This window comes from Pyxicephalus adspersus, chromosome 1 (assembly GCF_032062135.1).
Source record: "Pyxicephalus adspersus chromosome 1, UCB_Pads_2.0, whole genome shotgun sequence".
Classification (NCBI taxonomy): Eukaryota; Metazoa; Chordata; class Amphibia; order Anura; family Pyxicephalidae; genus Pyxicephalus; species Pyxicephalus adspersus.
Genome location: NC_092858.1, coordinates 143,366,988 through 143,385,356, shown reverse-complemented (window position 1 = coordinate 143,385,356; position 18,369 = coordinate 143,366,988).

Below are 18,369 nucleotides of genomic sequence, written 5' to 3'. Positions count from 1 at the left end.
CAAAGTTTCAGTGTTTTTGTAGTGTCTGCCATCATTTAACTCTTGATTACTACAGAATATTTTAATATCTAAGGCAGAGACTCCAGTGATGTTTATTTCTCTGAGGTTTTTAGTTTGGCGCATTAAACATCCTTCCTATATTAAAAATAGGCTTTAATCATCAACAATAAAAAATGTTGTATTAGTATTATACAACCAATATATAATAAAATAGAATTTACAGTTCCTCAAATATAGTTTTACATCAGATGTTTTCACTGTTTACATTATATATGGCAATATAGACAATGGAAGATTGGATAACTTTCTTATTCAGCTCATATTGGTTACGTGTTTTGTAGTTATGGCTGCTTCCTCAGCAAAAAAAACATTCTACATACAAAGGGGTGCTGAGAAGTTCCTAGCTTTGCCCCCTTCCAGATGAAATAGAAAAATAAGTGTGGGGGCATATGACAGATTTCTGCTTTAAATAAAATTTTAGAAGATTATAAATATGTAGGTACAAAAGGTAGTGCCACTGGAGATATATCCTGACTCCTGCTCCAATGGACACTGGAAATGGATTGTGCGATCTTCACAGGAAAAGGATTTCTGTTGGCACTCTAAAACAATTCAGTCCTCCAAAAATCTGTAGACCCTGTGTGTATAGGAAAAAGAACAGGAGTACCAGCAGATGGAACATGGCTGGAGCACTGGATCTGTGTTGTGGACTTTACGTCTCATACAGCTCACATTTCTTAACATGAGAATGTGTTTGAAAGTTGTATCCATTTTCCATGTAAATTGACATATTTCAGGTAAAAGAAAAAAAATGGGGTGTAGCTAGTGGCTGATAATTTTTACAATCACTGATGAACATGATGTCCTAACCCAATCTGAATATAGTCCAAGAATGTGATGATTAAATGTGTCTCTAAATACTAGAACACAACATGTTGTGCAATTATGGAATGATCAGTCTAACTGACATAATACTTGGGCCATTCCAACATTGGCGACACCTTTCCAGCAGCAGAATCACTGATATTAAGCTACTACCTTCCCTATCGATGTCGCTGCTTTCCTGTCCTGAATGCTGCAAGATCCCCATTACTAGAAAAGGAGTGACCAGGGAGAAGTGCCAAGGGTGAGCTGCCTTACCAGCAGATCATTAGTGTGACATGCATGTTAAAGTATGTCTTAAGCTGGGGAATAATCAAAACTTCTGTCTCTATAACAAATGAGGAGACTCTCATACATGTGCTGTCCCCAAACACACAACAGGAATAGAGGGAAAATTTCTCCAAGTAGGTAAATTTCCTCTGACAGTTGTCATTGGAAAAGCTATACCTTTTGGAGGATTCCTGAATAAAGTGCTCACAGACATAAAAGTGACCCATCAGTCAAATGATAAAATGACATCAGGTTTGTATATAATTTGCTTTTTCTTTAGAGAATAGTTGCATTTGTGATAGATTGCTATTTTTTGGTCATTTTAATACCAAGTTGCCTTCTTCTACAGTCCACTGCAATGAACAGCCCATTTAAAATTAAACGCATCTCATTGTATGACAGCTTTATAAATAGACCCCAACGCATTGTGCTGCAAACATTCTGAAGTTTCACAGTGAATAGTACAGCAAGCCAAAGTTAAAGCATTTGGTGTGGTATGAATGGGCCCTTCTCTTCCATAAACACTCTGTATCTTTACAGAAAGATCTTTTAGTAAGTGGAATATATATGTACTGGCAAAGTCAGTCTGATGCCAGTGCGTGATGGCTCTCTTTATAGACAATCCTGTACTATACAATGATTCCCATCAGGCTTTTAATTTGTCAAAGAAATGATTGACATCACAGTCCCATAATAGGAATATACTTAGGTATAAAAGACACAAATGAATCCAGCTCTGTATTCATTACATGTACACCCTTATGCAGAGCAATTAAACATTTGTACTGTGGGCCTGGAATAATTTTTTTAATTACTCAAGATAACAAAGTTATACATATATATGTTGCTTTGAAGCTTAACTAAACCCAAAATTTAACATGGCTGATTCTAGTAGGAACGAGGCTGACATATAAACAGGTTAAATACAAACAGAGTTCAGAAGATGTGGTGCAGAGAGTACTTGACTTATGAGGAAATGTGCTTGCACACTGCATTTTGCTATCATCTCTGAATTCATACAGTGGGAGAGTCTAACAGATGTGATCATGTGACACTAAAAGAATGGTGAACAATAGATGTCATACTACATTTCTCTGCATCCCTGCATTACAGTAAAAATGTGTCTATATAAGAAGGCAGGATTTAGATGGTTATAACCTGTTAACTGGCAGATAAAATGCACTAGAGGTCATGGCTAGATAGGTACAGTTTCAAAAGTAATACTTATAATTTATGCTAATCAACATGATTGCAAGGATTAGACTTGTTCAGTTTTGGGTTTCATTAGGCTTTACCTGACATTATATGCAGGTGAAGGGCAAGTCCATACCTACTTCAGGATTGAGCAATTCGGCGTGGCTCCCTGCAGCTGGCACCTTACTACCCACTCAGTTGCTCACATTACAGTGCTGGTACTTGAAGAACCAGCGTCTGCACATTTGACAGCTGATGGCAGTGAGATACAAATACAGCTCTCTATGGAGCTGGGAGATGCTACCTGTAGTTTTTCCCCAGAGGCTGAATTTCCTGCCATGAGGAAGCAATAAGCGCACTGCAACCTCAGCCATTGTGAACATAGCCTAACCCCCCCCCGGTCAATAACATATAACAATGTAGTTATATGGTAATACTGTCTTCAGCTTTTGAACGATTTCTGCTTTAAATAAAATTTTAGAAGATTATAAATATGTAGGTACAAAAGGTAGTGCCACTGGAGATATATCCTGACTCCTGCTCCAATGGACACTGGAAATGGATTGTGCGATCTTCACAGGAAAAGGATTTCTGTTGGCACTCTAAAACAATTCAGTCCTCCAAAAATCTGTAGACCCTGTGTGTATAGGAAAAAGAACAGGAGTACCAGCAGCACTGATTTCAGTGAGGTGTGACTCACAAAGCTTTTTCCTACTTTGCTGTATGCGTCACAGATCCTCAGCCTGAAGCCGAGCTCCCATCTGATCTCCAACCTCATTCCCTAAATATGTACATCTGTAGAATAGGTTACATCTGCCCTCTCCTTTCCAAGACGGGAGGCATCAAAAACAGCCAGCGAATGAAAAGGAGAATTTATTGGACTTGGAAAAGAAAAACATTAATATTCAGAGAGGTTTAACTGATGACAATCAGGTCCTGGTGAAGAGAATGGGCACAGGACACCAATATGTCATACAAAAATCTGATCATGCGATTTTTTTATATTTTTTGTTTAAAGTAAAATATGTGCCACCTATGCAAGGTCAGCTTTTTAAATAGCCCCTTGGTAAAATCGGTGAAATAATGTTTAAAAACAGGCCTAAAAGAGGAAGAAGATATTATACTTATCGTTCTATGTGCTGGGAGCAATGTAATCCTCCTGTCAATGAGAACCCAGGGAATGCTAAAAACTTTATTTCTCCAAATGTAGTCTGGCATCTCTTGTTCTTTGGGTGTTACAAGGTGGCATCTTAATGACTTTCCACTGGCTGAATTTAAAAATGAGACAAAATTGTAATGCAGTGTGCATGCACATTGATCCCATAAAAACAGATATTATGCCTACTTTGCTTCTATACATTGCTGTATTTACTTATCATTTTTTATTGCTTTGCTTTTGTTTAGTTAGGCTTTTAACGTGTCTAGCAATAAGGATCTGAGAAGTGATGGCTGGGTAGTTCCGATCGGGATTCAGATCTATTCCACCCTCTGATTGCAAGTCAGATATTGAACTCTCAGATGACAGGCTGCTATACTGGAAAGCCTCTTTCCGTCATTTACAGGGGTTCTGCTGACGTAAGGATGGCCCTCCATGATATAATGAGGAAGTGATTGGGAACACCAGATCATTCATTTCAACCCTAAAAACTCAAAAAAGTCATTTCCCTGTTGTTGGGTAGACATCAAAAGGTTCAACTTTTACTTGATTTTCCTGTGCTTTTACCTTCCTTTTTTATAATTTGTAACCCTTATCAGGTTAACTGTTTCTGAATCTGTACTGCTAAAAATTAATTCCCTTCCTGTGATGGAGACACAACAGTAAATTTGAGGCATTCTTCCCAAAGTGAGCATTATTGTTATTACTGACATTTGTCAATGAAACTTGTGCCCCAGTTGGATGATTACCCTAACTAGACAACTAGAAACATTTTGTATTTCCTCAGTTTTTTTGTGTCTGTGACAATGGTAAAAACGACAGAGTGAATATGAATCTCACCAGCAGGGACATAGACAGTGACTGCGGGTTGAACCTATTACCACTTTATCCAAAGCTTTTCTATACTCCAATCAGACCCCGTACACTAGAAAGGCACCTCGGCATGACATATAGCTCCTGCAAACAAATGTGGCTGAAATTGTTTATATTTCAAATTAGTTATAGTTCCATAGGTCTCTAATACTGGCTAATGGCAAGAAGGGGTACATTTAATGTGGAAACATTTAGCATTAGGTAGGTCTATATTGTAGAAAGGGAAATGTTCCTTCTGCAATAAGTATTCTTACCTGCCTGATCGTCGCTCATTAGTCGAAATTTGCGGAGCAGTGCATGCGTTGATTGCCAGCAATACTTGCCAATTCAAAATCAGAATGGGAAAGAGAAGAAGGAAGAAGATGGCAGCGCCCACAACAGAACATAGACAGGTAACTATCCCCAGGGTTTAGTCCCGCTTTAAGAAGCAGTGATGTACTTTACACTTTGTTGGCTTTAGACGTCTAATGTTCAGACTCCACTTTAGGATGCTTTGTAAAACTGGTGTCTCATGGATATTCTAAAAGTGCATGAAATAATGTATTTATTAGTTTGATACAGATATTATGTATTTAAATAGCTCCAACATATATATACTGCAATTTACAGCTTATGCCACTCCCCACTGAACAGATTACAATCTAAACCCCCTACCATTGTATATATACGGATATAAACTCTGCAGATAATGTCTGGGCCAAGATTCAAACCTGGTACCAGCCTCAGAGCCACCATGACACCACAATAGCATTTTCATTTTCACTTTTTGTATGCCAGAATGACTTTTTTCGAAGCTGAATCTTTCAAAAGAATCTGATCTATGAAGTCTATTTTTGTTCATCCTTCCTACATGACACCTCTCTCTCCTGCAATAACACAATGAATAAATGTGATGGTGTCAGGCTGGAGTGCAGGATGAGACTCATATGAGTTTAACATTTTGTTAGCATAGAACAGGTGGCTTTATTAAAAGGAATTAGTGAATTAGAAAGAAGGCTGATTAGGTACATAACAGGGAAATCCTGACAGTTATACTCTAAGCACCATTCCCAAAAAGAATTTTAGAATATGTTTTCTCTTTTATAGACCCCCCACCCAGTCTACTTTGAGAAAGACTACAGCATAGTACTTGCTGATCTTGCTAAAATATTGCAGTGCATTTATTATAATTATGTGATCAATCCCAGTGTTGTATCATGACTCCCCCCTCCCCCCTTGCCTTAATTAGTGCTTAACTATAATCAAGATTTAAATGGCTTGTAAGCCTGAGTTTAAACATTTTGTTGGCAGATATCCTATTTGCAAAACACTGATTTCGGATGCAGCAGTTAACCAGGGGCCTGATTTTATATTAACTAGTGTTCCAAATCTTAAGTGTAGTTGAGGCATGCAGTCCTTTGCAGTAAACTCTAGGCTATGCCTGGATTTTGGCTTTAAGCTCTGTGCAGCTTTTAGACAAAGCAGTGAAACATTAACACGGAGTGCCAAGGAATTTAGGAAACACTATGTACAAGATGGGTATCGCTGCTATGATTGTAAGAAGAGAAATACTCCATAAGGATGGTGGCCATCTATATGGCTATTGCCCCCAACCATAGGACCCACAGGATGTTTGACACCAGACAGGGCCGCACTATAAAGCTCTCTGAAATGATACTAAAGGTAAGAAAGGTAAAGCTATGTTGGCTACACTATGGGCATGATGAAGCTTTAAATAATAGTTTTCTTTTAAAGGAAACCTGTAGTGGGGGATAAATGGTAGCTACCATGTCTTGCCTACCCAATACCTTTAATACTTTTTAGGTCATTGACTTACACCATGTGTTAAAATATGATGTTCTTCGACGCCAATGTTTTCTGATGGATAGCATTTGTGTTTGTATGTTATTCAAGCAAGTGCAAGACTTGTGAGGGTCATTATACTATTTTTTTAAGGGTAATGCTCTAGTTGTTATGTTTGCACATTGTTTTACCTTAAATTTCCCTGTTCTTCCTGTTAATCTCATTTGATTTGTTGTCACTTTTTTCCATTCTGTTCTTATGATTTGTTATGTTTCTGTTTCTTTGGAAAAACCCAATAAAAAATACTATTGATATCGATATTTTGATATGCAAAATGCTGTAACCCAATAGATCAGTTTATATCAATATTTGTTTTTGAATTGCTAATGGTAAAAGTTCATTGCACTTAAAAAAGATTTACAAAGCTACGTCACACCACACATCCAGGCAAACACCACATTTATTATAGTATTAAAGCCTCACATGTAAGGACAGCAGCTTGATGCCGATAACTTTGGGCACTGGGGAGTCTATGCTGATAGGGAGTTTTGGGGTGCAAATATAATCGCTATATTTTTAAATTTTTAGCAAAAATATTAAAAAGAAGATTGCTAAAATTAACAACTAAAGGGTTGTTCAGTGCTGTCAGATGTCTTCTTTTGAAAAATGATTTGGGCCCTTGTTCATATTTTGCTCCACGGACCTAAACTTTATAAAAAACACACATAAAAAGGGTTGGTGAAGGGTGCCACCTTTGTAGTTAGCCAAAAATATAATTGGGGGTTTCCTAAACTGACCTGGAAGCCACAGATTGCTCATTGCTCAAGAAACCCCTAGCAACCTCTGGAGGAACCCTGGTTGGGAAACACTGTAGTAAAGTGTGAGTGCATACCAAGCAACCAACGGCAGCATTTGGCAAAGAACAGCATACTTATAGAGATCCTACCTTTCTGGTTTCAATCAGCCTCACCCACCCCTATTGTCTAGGTTATATTATGTCATAATATTTAGATAGTAGGACATATGCAATAGCAGTTGGAGTAATAATCATTCTTAGATATTTCATATATGCATTTAGAAAAACTTGCTTGTGGGATTTATGGAGACCATTTTTTCATATTCTGCTGTCAATACCTCTTAAATTGTAAGCTTTGTAGGCATTGTCCTCCCCTCCGCCTGTGTCTTTGTATCTGTCCGTCATTTGCATCCCTTATGTACAGCACTGTGTAACATATTTGCACTTTATCAATATAGTTTATTATTATTAATAATAATAATAATAATAATAATAATATTAATATTATATAAAATAATGTCTTTAACTCTGTGATTTGTACCTTTTTGTACTCAGGAAGGACGTTATACCTGTTTGTCTTATACATCGTAAGCAATATCACTGCAAGAGATTTTACTTAGGTGGCAGATTTGTTAATGGCTGCAAACATCTGGCGTAACTAGTGGCTGGTAAAGCTATGATTCCATTACTTGATGGGATAGGAAAAAAAGTTGCTGGGGATGCAGATGGTGGGATATCAGTTGTGGCATGAATAAAAGATGTTAATCATAGTTGGATGGAAATAATAAGCCCCTGAAGCACCACTGTCTTCATTTCATGTCTCCCATTATCAGTTAGTTCTTCATTTTGTTTTTCTTTCGTTTTTAGGACAGTATTTCCACAATCCCATCATCATTTGGTCCTTCAACATCTGCTGCCTTTTTTATTTCTTTGCCTTGCTATGTATATCTTTTACTACACGACTGTGCAGATGGGAAAGGTACTGACTGAAACCTGTATTGATTGAATGTGCAGCTGGACATTTACTGCCCTGGCTTTATATTGGGAAAACAAAAGAAATGAGCTGAAAAGAATCCATTTTAGCTGATCACTGGTTTCCCCAGAGAACAACTGGCAGAATGTGTCTGTGGCTGCCTTTAGTCTTTGCCTGGTATAATCATTCCTAACTGGATTTAACAAATATTTTATTTCTGTAGATCAGTGTTTCTCAACCTTTATATTATTCAGGAACCCTTAAAACAACTTTCAGGTCTTCAGGGACCCCCGCTATAATTACCATATCCACAATTCACAGTACATAGTGTGGTGGTCATTAGGAGGAATGCCTCTTACATTGCTGGTCATTGGGTAGAATGTCACCCTTACAGATAACCAAAAAGATCACTGGTATCTATAAAACCCCTAGCAACTTCTGGAGGAACCCTAGGCTTCTATGGAACCCTGGTTGAGAAACACTGATCTAGATACATTGAAGATGAATTGTATTTATCATCAATGGTTTAAACAGAACTCTGAGTAAATCTCATCATGTGTAATTCCCATACAGGTTAAAGCAATAAGTTGCTTAAATTGCTATCCCTACAGACACTTCTTGTTCACACTTGATATATCTATGGATAGCAGATCATGTGACTCACTGACTTCCCTGGGACAACATTGGTGCTTGACAATACGGTAGTTGATGGGCATTCAGACCGTATCTAATATTTGGAGCTTACACAGGGATTTTTCTCCTTACTCCTAATGATAAATGCAGTTACAGGGGAGTGAAGGGAAGTTTGAGCTGCTGTTTTCTAAATTAAAAGTAAACTTTTTACTTTGCCTGCACTACTTATTTTATTGTTTCTTTATAATAGATGTTTCTTTACATTTATTGCACGCTGGGATCTTTTCCAGATTCATGAGCCTTACTATGACCAGAAGGGACTTGCCCAGATGAATAGTAAAACACATTAGAAGAATTTGGAGAAGTATTACACGATGTTATGATTATAAACAAAGTTGATATAGCGCCAACACATTATGCAGCGCTGTACATTAAATAGGGGTTGCAAATGACAGACAGATAAAGATATAGGAGGGAAGACAGGACCCTGCTCCAAGGAGCTTAGAATGTAAGTGGTGGGGGAAGTAGCACACAATGGGATTTATAGTTCCAACATACTACGCAAAGCTGTACATTAAATAGGGGTTGCAAATAACAGACAGATACAGACATAGGAGGAGGAGAGGACCCTGCCCTGAAAAGCTTACAATCTAGGAGGTGGGGGAAGTGTACCACAATAAGAGGGAAGATATGGAATGGAGCGAAGTAGTGAGGGTTTAACCCCCAAGCAGTTATCCCATGCAAAAAGCGGTAATCCCGAGTGAGAGGCGTGGCGGGAAATTCAAACAATTTTGTATTGGATTCAACGCAAAATAACTATATTGAGTCCAATACAAAGAAATCTTTATAATATATATATAATACATGCTACTGTACTGTATATTACGTTTCACTATTTTTTTATAATGGGTTTTTGTGTTTTTTTTTATTTAAAGTTTAATAGTAAGTGTATTAAATATTGGACATATTTCGGTGGGTTATGCCTAAGAATCATAGGCCTACAATGTAAAATAAATTTCCATGCAAAAAAATGTAATGCTTTTTGCGTGGAAATATGGACAGAATTTGATTGATAGGGGGATTAAGATACAGAAGAGGATGGCCAGGGTAGGCAAGTTTGAAAAAATGGGTTTTGAGTGCTCTTTTAAATGAGCAGAAAGTAAGCTAGCCGAATGGGACGAGGAAGACCATTCCAGAGAGTTGGGGCAGCTCTAGAAAAGTCTTGGAGCCATGCATGTGATGAGGTTATGAGGAAGGAAATCAGTAGTAGGTCATTAGAGGAATGGCTAGGGGAGTATTTTTCAGGTTAGAAATGTAAGTGGGACAAGAACTGTGGAGGGATTTGAAGGCAAAGCACAGGAGCTTGAATTTGATTCTAAGATGAAATGGAAGCCAATGAAGAGTTCTGCAAAGAGATGCAGCAGAAGAGGAGCGGAGGGAAGGATGGATGAGTCTGGCTGCAGCATTCATAATAGATTGTAGAGGAAAGAGTCGGGTTAGTGGAATACCAAAGCGGAGGATGTTACAGTAGTCCAAACGGGATATGATAGGAGCGTGTACAAGGAGTTTGGTGGTCTCTGGGGACAGGTAGGGGTGGATTTTGAAAATGTTGCGCAGGTAAAAGTAACAGGACCTGGAAATGTTCTGAATATGGGGGTGAAGGAGAGGGCAGAATCAAAGGTGACGCCAAGACAACGTGCCTGAGGGGAGGGCCGAATAACAGTCGACATGTCCGGGGGGATTGGCCACCAGTACTGCACCAATACCCCTGCACTGGTGGTAGCAGTGAAATAAGTGCCTGCATTGCTGCCTCACATGTACCTGCTGCTTACTGTACAAGCATTCCTGCATTTCCTGCATTCCCTTATCCCTGCCTGCCCGTCATCCATTGGATTTTAGTTCTTCCAGCCATGGGACCACATTTGGGTTTCAGCACAGCAATGCACAGCCCCCCTGACCCGGCCTGCATTGCACTGAGCAGCACAGGAGGGAAGGACGGTTTTATTGGGGTACAAGTTGAATAGTTTTATTATTATGTTACTTCTATGTGAACCAGGAAATTATGAGCAGTAACCTTGCTTCTCAGGAGCATCAGCTTTATTATTTTATAAGCAGTGTTGTGTTTAAATTTTACCAGCAACACGTATTAGGTTCAGTGTGGAGAGCATAGTGAATGATAGGTATAAATAGATATTTGTATGGCTTTTACTAGGAGAGCACACTGACCTGACAAACAATGGCAGCCCGGAGCAGGGCGGGGAGTCCCTTTAAGCAACGTCTCGTGCAGTCAGTCAGGATGGTCCTTCCCAGACCTCGCCCATCTCCATATAAACACCGCCCACATTCACTTACTCTCCCGCCCTAATTCCCGAGGAGACCACGCCTTCTATCACGCGTTTGTGTAATCCCCAGGCTGGGCTCCTCCCCCTCCACGTTGTTCCCCCCCCCTTTGCAGGTCTGATGATTGTGAAACGTAGCCGGGAACCTCCCCTGCCCAGCATGGGGACAACACACCGATCACAGGACAGGGACACACCCTGTAACCCCTTCACTGCCGGAGGGACGTGATACAGTGACCTGGGAGAGTTCTCACTACACTAATGAGGGAGCTTCCATGTTTTTACTGTGCTAAAGAAGTGAAGGGAAGTCAATTCTCACATCTCACATCCTTTACAGGAGAAGTATAAATGTTTATAGATTTGGTAGGCTCAGAAGTGCTGCCTGCATGGGCCAGGAAACTTGCTGAGATTTGTAGTTCCACAGTACACAAGCAAAGCACCCCCACCTGTGTCTATGGGGCCTATTCATGGCTTGGGTGACATACACACACTGATTTATAGATTCCCTGACTAATATTACTAGGTGGAAAGGTAAATGGACATACAAAATATATGCTGCTTCCCCACCTCTTAGATTGCAAGCTCTTCGGGGCAGGGTCCTCTCTTCCTTTGTCACTGTCTGTATCTGTCTGTCATTTGCAACCCCTATTTAATGTACAGTGCTACATAATATGTTGGTGCTATATAATACTGTTTATCAATAATAATAATAGGAGCGCACAATGGTTCTGTAGATTTCCAGTAGTAAGAACACCAATAAATAGTGCTGGGGTGTCTCTAGTAGTAGGACCACACAATGGTGCTGGGGTGTCCCCAATAGTAAGCGCCCACAATGGTGTTGGATTGTTTGCTAAAATAAGAGCAAACATATTTGGTGATGAGGTATGTGCAGTAAATAAGTGTTATGGTGTCCCCATGGTGTCTCTAAGCATCATACATCTAAAATATATCTTGACATTAATAACTATAATTTATTTATCATAACATATTATAACATAGACTGGTAAGACTCATTAATTAAATATCGCATGATTGGAAATCTGTGTCAGCCCCTCTCTACAGTGCATCAGTATAAAAGGGTGGGGAACAAGAACTAACAGTACCCATCCCCTATTCTTTGTGGAGGCCATTAGGGGCCTCCTGTGCAAATAAAGAAAAAAAGAGCTTTGTTCATTATTTGAGAATGTAAACTATAACTTTGTATAACACTCTTGCCATAGGATCCTTGGCCCTTGAGGAGAATTCCTTGGTATTTACATGGCTGTAAAATTTTGAAATGCATAAATCTGGATGATAAAAGAGTTGACCAAACTTTTCCACCAACTAATTAAACAATTTCCATCTTTTCTTCATTTATGGCCACCTTCTGTTTGGTTGGTTTGTTGCATCCACTAAATATCCCTATGTGCAGGGTCAGACAGCCAAATGTAACCAGTGGGGGGTTGGAATGTAAAATAAACTGTATAATTATCGTAATGTTTAGTGAGCGCCGTGGTCCCTTCACAATGAAATGTGGAACATATTATATGCACCATGTGACAGTACTGAAGAACGTTCAATATACTGAAGCAGTGGTTTCATCAGGAAGCTTTGCTAAGATTCTTCCAGCGGCTTCATTTTAATATTCTGATAAAATATATAATTCTAAAAATATATAGATCACAGTGTTAAAATGTATTTCCGACCATTCTTGCATCAGCTGACGATCATTTATTTGTATCTAAAACAGTTTCTTTTTCTTTGGGACAGATCAGAGAATAGATGAACCCCCTATGAATTGGTATTTTTGACGTGTGTTCAAATATTCCTTTATTTGCTGTGCTGTAGATATCCCAATTTCAGTGGAATGAGTGTCCCCCATTGGAAGATATTCCTGAAACTCCTTGAGTGACAACCTAAGATGTTAAATTCTTTTTATCCTTCAGTAAAGGTAAAATAGTCACAGGACAAATCTTCCCAGCAGGGACACAGATAGCAATAAAAAGTCTTTTCATTGCCATTTGTGTCCCTGAGATTAGTTCTGTGACTCACTTTAAAGTGCATCTCTACCTAAGGGTTACAAAGTTTAAATAATGCAGCTCACAAGCCCTAAGATTTGGTTATTTTTTAGCTTTCCTTTTTTCTGGTGTATCTTCCTGTAGCACAAGATTACTCTAGGAAAGTGCTAGTACTACAGAACACATCTTCCCCCAATCCTATTAACATAAGGAGGGGAAGTTCTATAATGCAAAGAGAACTCTAGGGCTGATTATACTGCAGAGTGCCCAGAATGCGGGACAGATCTGGACTTCTGTTAGGATCATTGGGTATTTTTGCACCAAATAAATATTATAAGAAAAACACTTGTATTGGTATATTTAATCATTACCACGTGTGAAATATAAAGCAGAAGCAATATCAAAAACACACGGACTTGTCTTCATACAACTCGCACAATTGTGATCTATTCAAATTAGTTCACACAGAATCACAGATGTGTATTTGACCTTTACAGACAGGGTTCCACTCAGACCCATCCCGGTTTGCGGAAGGAACAGTCTTCCTTGGAGCCATACGTGTTGATCTCATTCAGCATGTTAAAACTGAACCCTATGTGGTATACGGTAGCTAAAAACACAATCACTACACATATAATTGGTTTATCTGCCAAACTATTTGTATATCAGTGTAGTTTTGGTCCAGGCACCCACTACAGACAGGCCAGGTCCTAGATATGCTTGCAGAGGGCACTGTAGGATAGGTACCTAAAGGCGCCATGTACAGGTGTCCAAACGATGTGCTTGACTACTTACCGATCATTCTGGTAGGGGGGCCTTTCATGGAAATAGGAAAGTGGGAAGAAGCTTTCCAGCCTGAAATGCTATTAGGAAAATAGGCTGATCAGGGTGCTTAAGGTTTTTGGGTACCAGTGACACATTTGCAGATTTATGAAGAGACTTGAAACAATTTGTTTTATATCCAACAGGTTTAGACCGGCCCTTCAGGAGGCCATAAAATGCCCAATGAGCTCAGCTGATACGCCACAAAAACATTCACCTGCTATGTGTTGACAGGGCCTTTGTTGGCAGCAACAATTGCATTTACTAAGATGCTGCACCATGCAAGCTTTTAGCATTCAGAAAATGACATCACTTCCTGGACTACCGTGGTGCTTCCATTCATCTGCACATCTGTATGAGCAGGGCTGGAAAAGGAGGGTGGTGGAAACACAGCACAGGGGATCAGCAGTAACAGAAGAAGGGGCAGGAAAACCTATAGCACTGCTTTGTGCTTGTGGAGCAGGCTCAGGCCAGGAAGTGTCAATGCACCAATCCTACCTGGGGCAGGTAGGTTATGGGGGTACTTGGAAGAGCCTTGGTTTAGGTGGTATATTGCTTCTTAGGGGTAAAGCTATCTGGATTGTAGGCTGTAATTTGGGGTTTTAATTATTTAAGTACAAAATACTGCTCGAATGGAAGGAATATTCACAATAGAGGGATTACTGCAGATCCTGGCAGTGTGTCTGTAGCAAAGTATTGACACAAAAAACTTTTGGGGTGCACAAAGTGAGGCATATGGGTGCAGTATATAATGCAGGTAGGCTTAGACTGTAAACCCCCTGGTAATACTTCAAATAAAAAGTCTTTCTTTTCCCCCCTTGGTGGGGGGATAAATTCTCTTATATGAACTGGTGACCATTGTTACAAAGACAGAAAGTAATTGGACAAAAAAAAACTGGGGACTTTTTTTTACAATTGAATTAACAGATATGCATGTCAACCTGTAAATTTGCAGTCACGTAATTTAACTTTGATTGCAATGCATGCTGTAAATGTGTAGTAACTTATATTTGCATTGTGGTGTGTATTGAATGATTTAAAATAGAAGGTCACAATACACATGCTTTAAATGGACCCTCATACAGGTACAATAATGCACCACAAGGTCTGGGCAGATCTAAGTGCCTCTTGGACTTTTGCTGCATTTTGTTATTATATATACAGGAAAACCATTTTTTTGATCAGGGAAATTATGTTGACTACAACACTATAGCAGGGGTATACCTCCAGTGTGCAAGACTGAAAAAAGTAGTGTGTGGTGGCACGAGCAATGGAAACTAATCACATCCTTAAAACTCCAATTGTAGGGCATGTATGCTAAAATGAAAACATATTATGTTTTTTTCCCACATTTTCATTTGTTGCACAGTCCCTACCCATCTTCATTGCTTATACTCTAAGTATGGTTGAATTGTATTTCTCAAGGTAGATTTCCTGATGGTGACAACAGTAGGCCATTGCCAGCTAATCTGGTGGCCCTTGTAATCTGGTGAAAAGCTCTTGAGCCCTCCAGAGTCTAGCAGGACTCACCCCATTCTGTCTTCTTCTTTTTTTTTCTGGTGCAGACAGGACAATGGGGTGATACTTCCCCCACCTCTTTGATTGTAAGCCCTTTGGAGCAGGGTCTTCCCCTCCTTCTGTGTCACTGTTTGTGTCTTGTCAATTGCAACCCCAATTTATTGTACAACGCTGCGTAATGTGATGGTGCTGTTTAATAAAAATAAAAATAATATTAATGGATGCGGCCATCTTTGTCTTTCCGGCTTTGGGCTCACATCACCTAATCTCATGTTGCACAGGAGTGCGATCGAGTGACATGTCTTCCAGAAAATGTAAAACAAAAAAGTGCCCATTTCACTGCACATGTGTCTGATCGACAATTTTTTGCCCACAGCTTCCTGGGATACGCAACGTTTGTATCCCAGGAGGCTGAGGGCTAAAAACCGTTTTTTACATTTTATAAGGGTTTAGCCACCTTTTATATACTGTTAGTCCCCAGGTTAAGGACATCTGACATATGGACAGACAACTCCTAGATACGAATGGCGCTTCCCTGCTCGCTCCTGTGCAGGACAGAAGCTTGATGGGGGGGTGGGGCAGTTTGCATGACTTGGAGAAGAAATCTTTTGCTAAACAAGGCAGAGGTTATGTGTGATCTTAAAGACTAAGCTCTTTCTGCAGCCTCTTGTAACTCTTTAATGACCTAGAAAAACTGCAGTTTTTTTTTTTTGCTTATCAAAGCACAGCTTGCTCCAGAAGTTAGTGAATGTCTAGGCTCCATAAAGATTTTTTTTTCTTTGTTTGTTATTTACCGTGAGGATTTTATACAGTAACTGCCACCACACTGCCTAATAATATGTTGAGACAAACATCTATCCTAATTGCATTTATTCAAACAATGTACCTGTTCCGACTTACATACAAATTCAACTTAAAAACAAACCTACAGTCCCTATCTCGTATGTAACCCGGGGACTACCTGTGATGTTAAATATTTGGTAATAGGTCTGCTTTAGGAGACTCTGTGACAGGTTGACAACACAGAAGGACAACTGGAAGACAGGGACAGATTATTGTCACTTTATAACACAAAGTGCCTTTACAAGGACCTCCAAGCTGCAGACATGAAATGAAAAATTCCAAAACTTTCAAACTTACATAAGCAGATTAAAACATATCTGAGATCTTAGTCATTTGGTTTACTTACTGATATTTGTACCTGATAATAAAATTCTAGAATGCCTTCAGTTAATTAGTTCACAAGGATTGTCTACATCAGTGCACCTAATTATTTTTAATTAAGAATAATTATTAAACAGAATTTATATAGCACCAACATATTACCCAGTGCTGTACATTAAATAGGGATTGCAAATGACAGACAGATACAGACAGAGTTACAATCTAGGAGGTGGGGGAAATAACACACGAATGGGATTATTGAACGGAATGACGGATTCATTATTTAGAGTGAGGAATAAAGATAGATTTTTCTCTATCCGAAGTGTTTTATTTATTCTCATCTCTCTGCAGATCTGGACAGTTGATGACCATTTATAATAAAACATTCAGATCACTGGATATAAACACATTTCATACGCAACAATCAGATCATGAAATACAACACCTGCACTGATTTCAGTACATGGCACTGCAGTATAGCTAGAATATAAAATATTAGATCTGATCACTCCTGGGATGACTTAATGCTTATTAATCTTTAATGTAATTATTAATATAAAGTAGGTTGATTAAGGGTGTTACCCTCTCTTCATCAATAACTTTAAATATAGGCCACCTCATTAAGCAATCATATATAATGTAAAAAAAAGAAACCTCATTCTATTTCTTCTTTTATACATTATATTAATATATAATAATCATTAAATATAACAGTGTAAAGATTTCTCTGCATCAGTTTAAAAATCACAAATAAAACCACATCACTATACAACTCTAAATAAAAAAAAATCAGTGCCTATTCAGTGTGGTCTGTCTGCCAGAAAGGTGCTCTGTCTCTTTAAATGGCTGGCTGTCGGCGTCAGATAGAGCAGGGTGTCCATGTGGAGCTGCTCCATGCCTTGTTGTCCCGTCCGCTGATTGGCTAGACTGCCAATGACATATTTTAATGAGATGCAAACGCACTGCAGGGGGGCGTGGCTTATGGAGAACCCGGACTGGATGAGTTCGGAATGTGCTGAGGTGAGAGTAATAGTGAGGGAGGGGAGGAGAGGACGTGCCGCGTTCCAGAATTACTAATCTCTATGCGGTGGCAGCGATATGTAGGCGGGGAAGAGAACACTGGAAACCGGGGGAATATATCCATTTTCTAGTAGAGCAACAGCATCGCCCTAACATTAAATGGTTAACCCGGTGCTGTGACAGTGGGACGTGCAGTGCAGATCTTTGGCTGCTAACCCTTTAACTGCCGGCTGGGACGATTTCCAGAGGTTTGATTGGTCACTTTTAATATCACTACTACAAGCAACAGGCACAGTGCAGCAACCAATCCGAAACGACCATTCATTGTTCCCTCTTCTACAGCAATGAAACGTAAAACCTGATTGGTTGCTGCAACCTATTGATTACAGATATATTTTATACTGCAGGGTACAAAGTGCACTACATGACAGCACATGTAGTATATTTCACATTTTATCTGACTTCTGATTGGTGTGTTTTACTGGCTTTTTCAAGAGTTAACATGGGAATCATGTATGTTGAGGGATACAAAAATATATATTATATGCTGCAGGACGTCATTATAGGGCCATCTGCATTGCCTGTGCTGGCTTCTCCTATAGATATGTTTCAGGGGTGGCTGCTATCAGCTTGATTCATATGCCTGTGACCTGTCAATCAGTGCCTAGCCACACCCCAGCCCCACCCATCACTGTCTGCATTGAAAGCCGGAAAACCCTCCCACTGTGATCTGCAGTGTCTGGGAGGGGGAGTCTTGGCTTATGTGGCTCATGCAGCACCTAGTATCTGGATGTAGTATTTGTATAGATTATCATACAGGAGCCTTTAGTTTTTTTTTTTTTAGAACAGCTTGGGGCTCCAGACATTATCAAAGGTCTGCACAAAACATCCTTTATAAATCACCTTGCAGAAAAAGATTATGGATGGAAGACTTAGGCTGAGTACACATG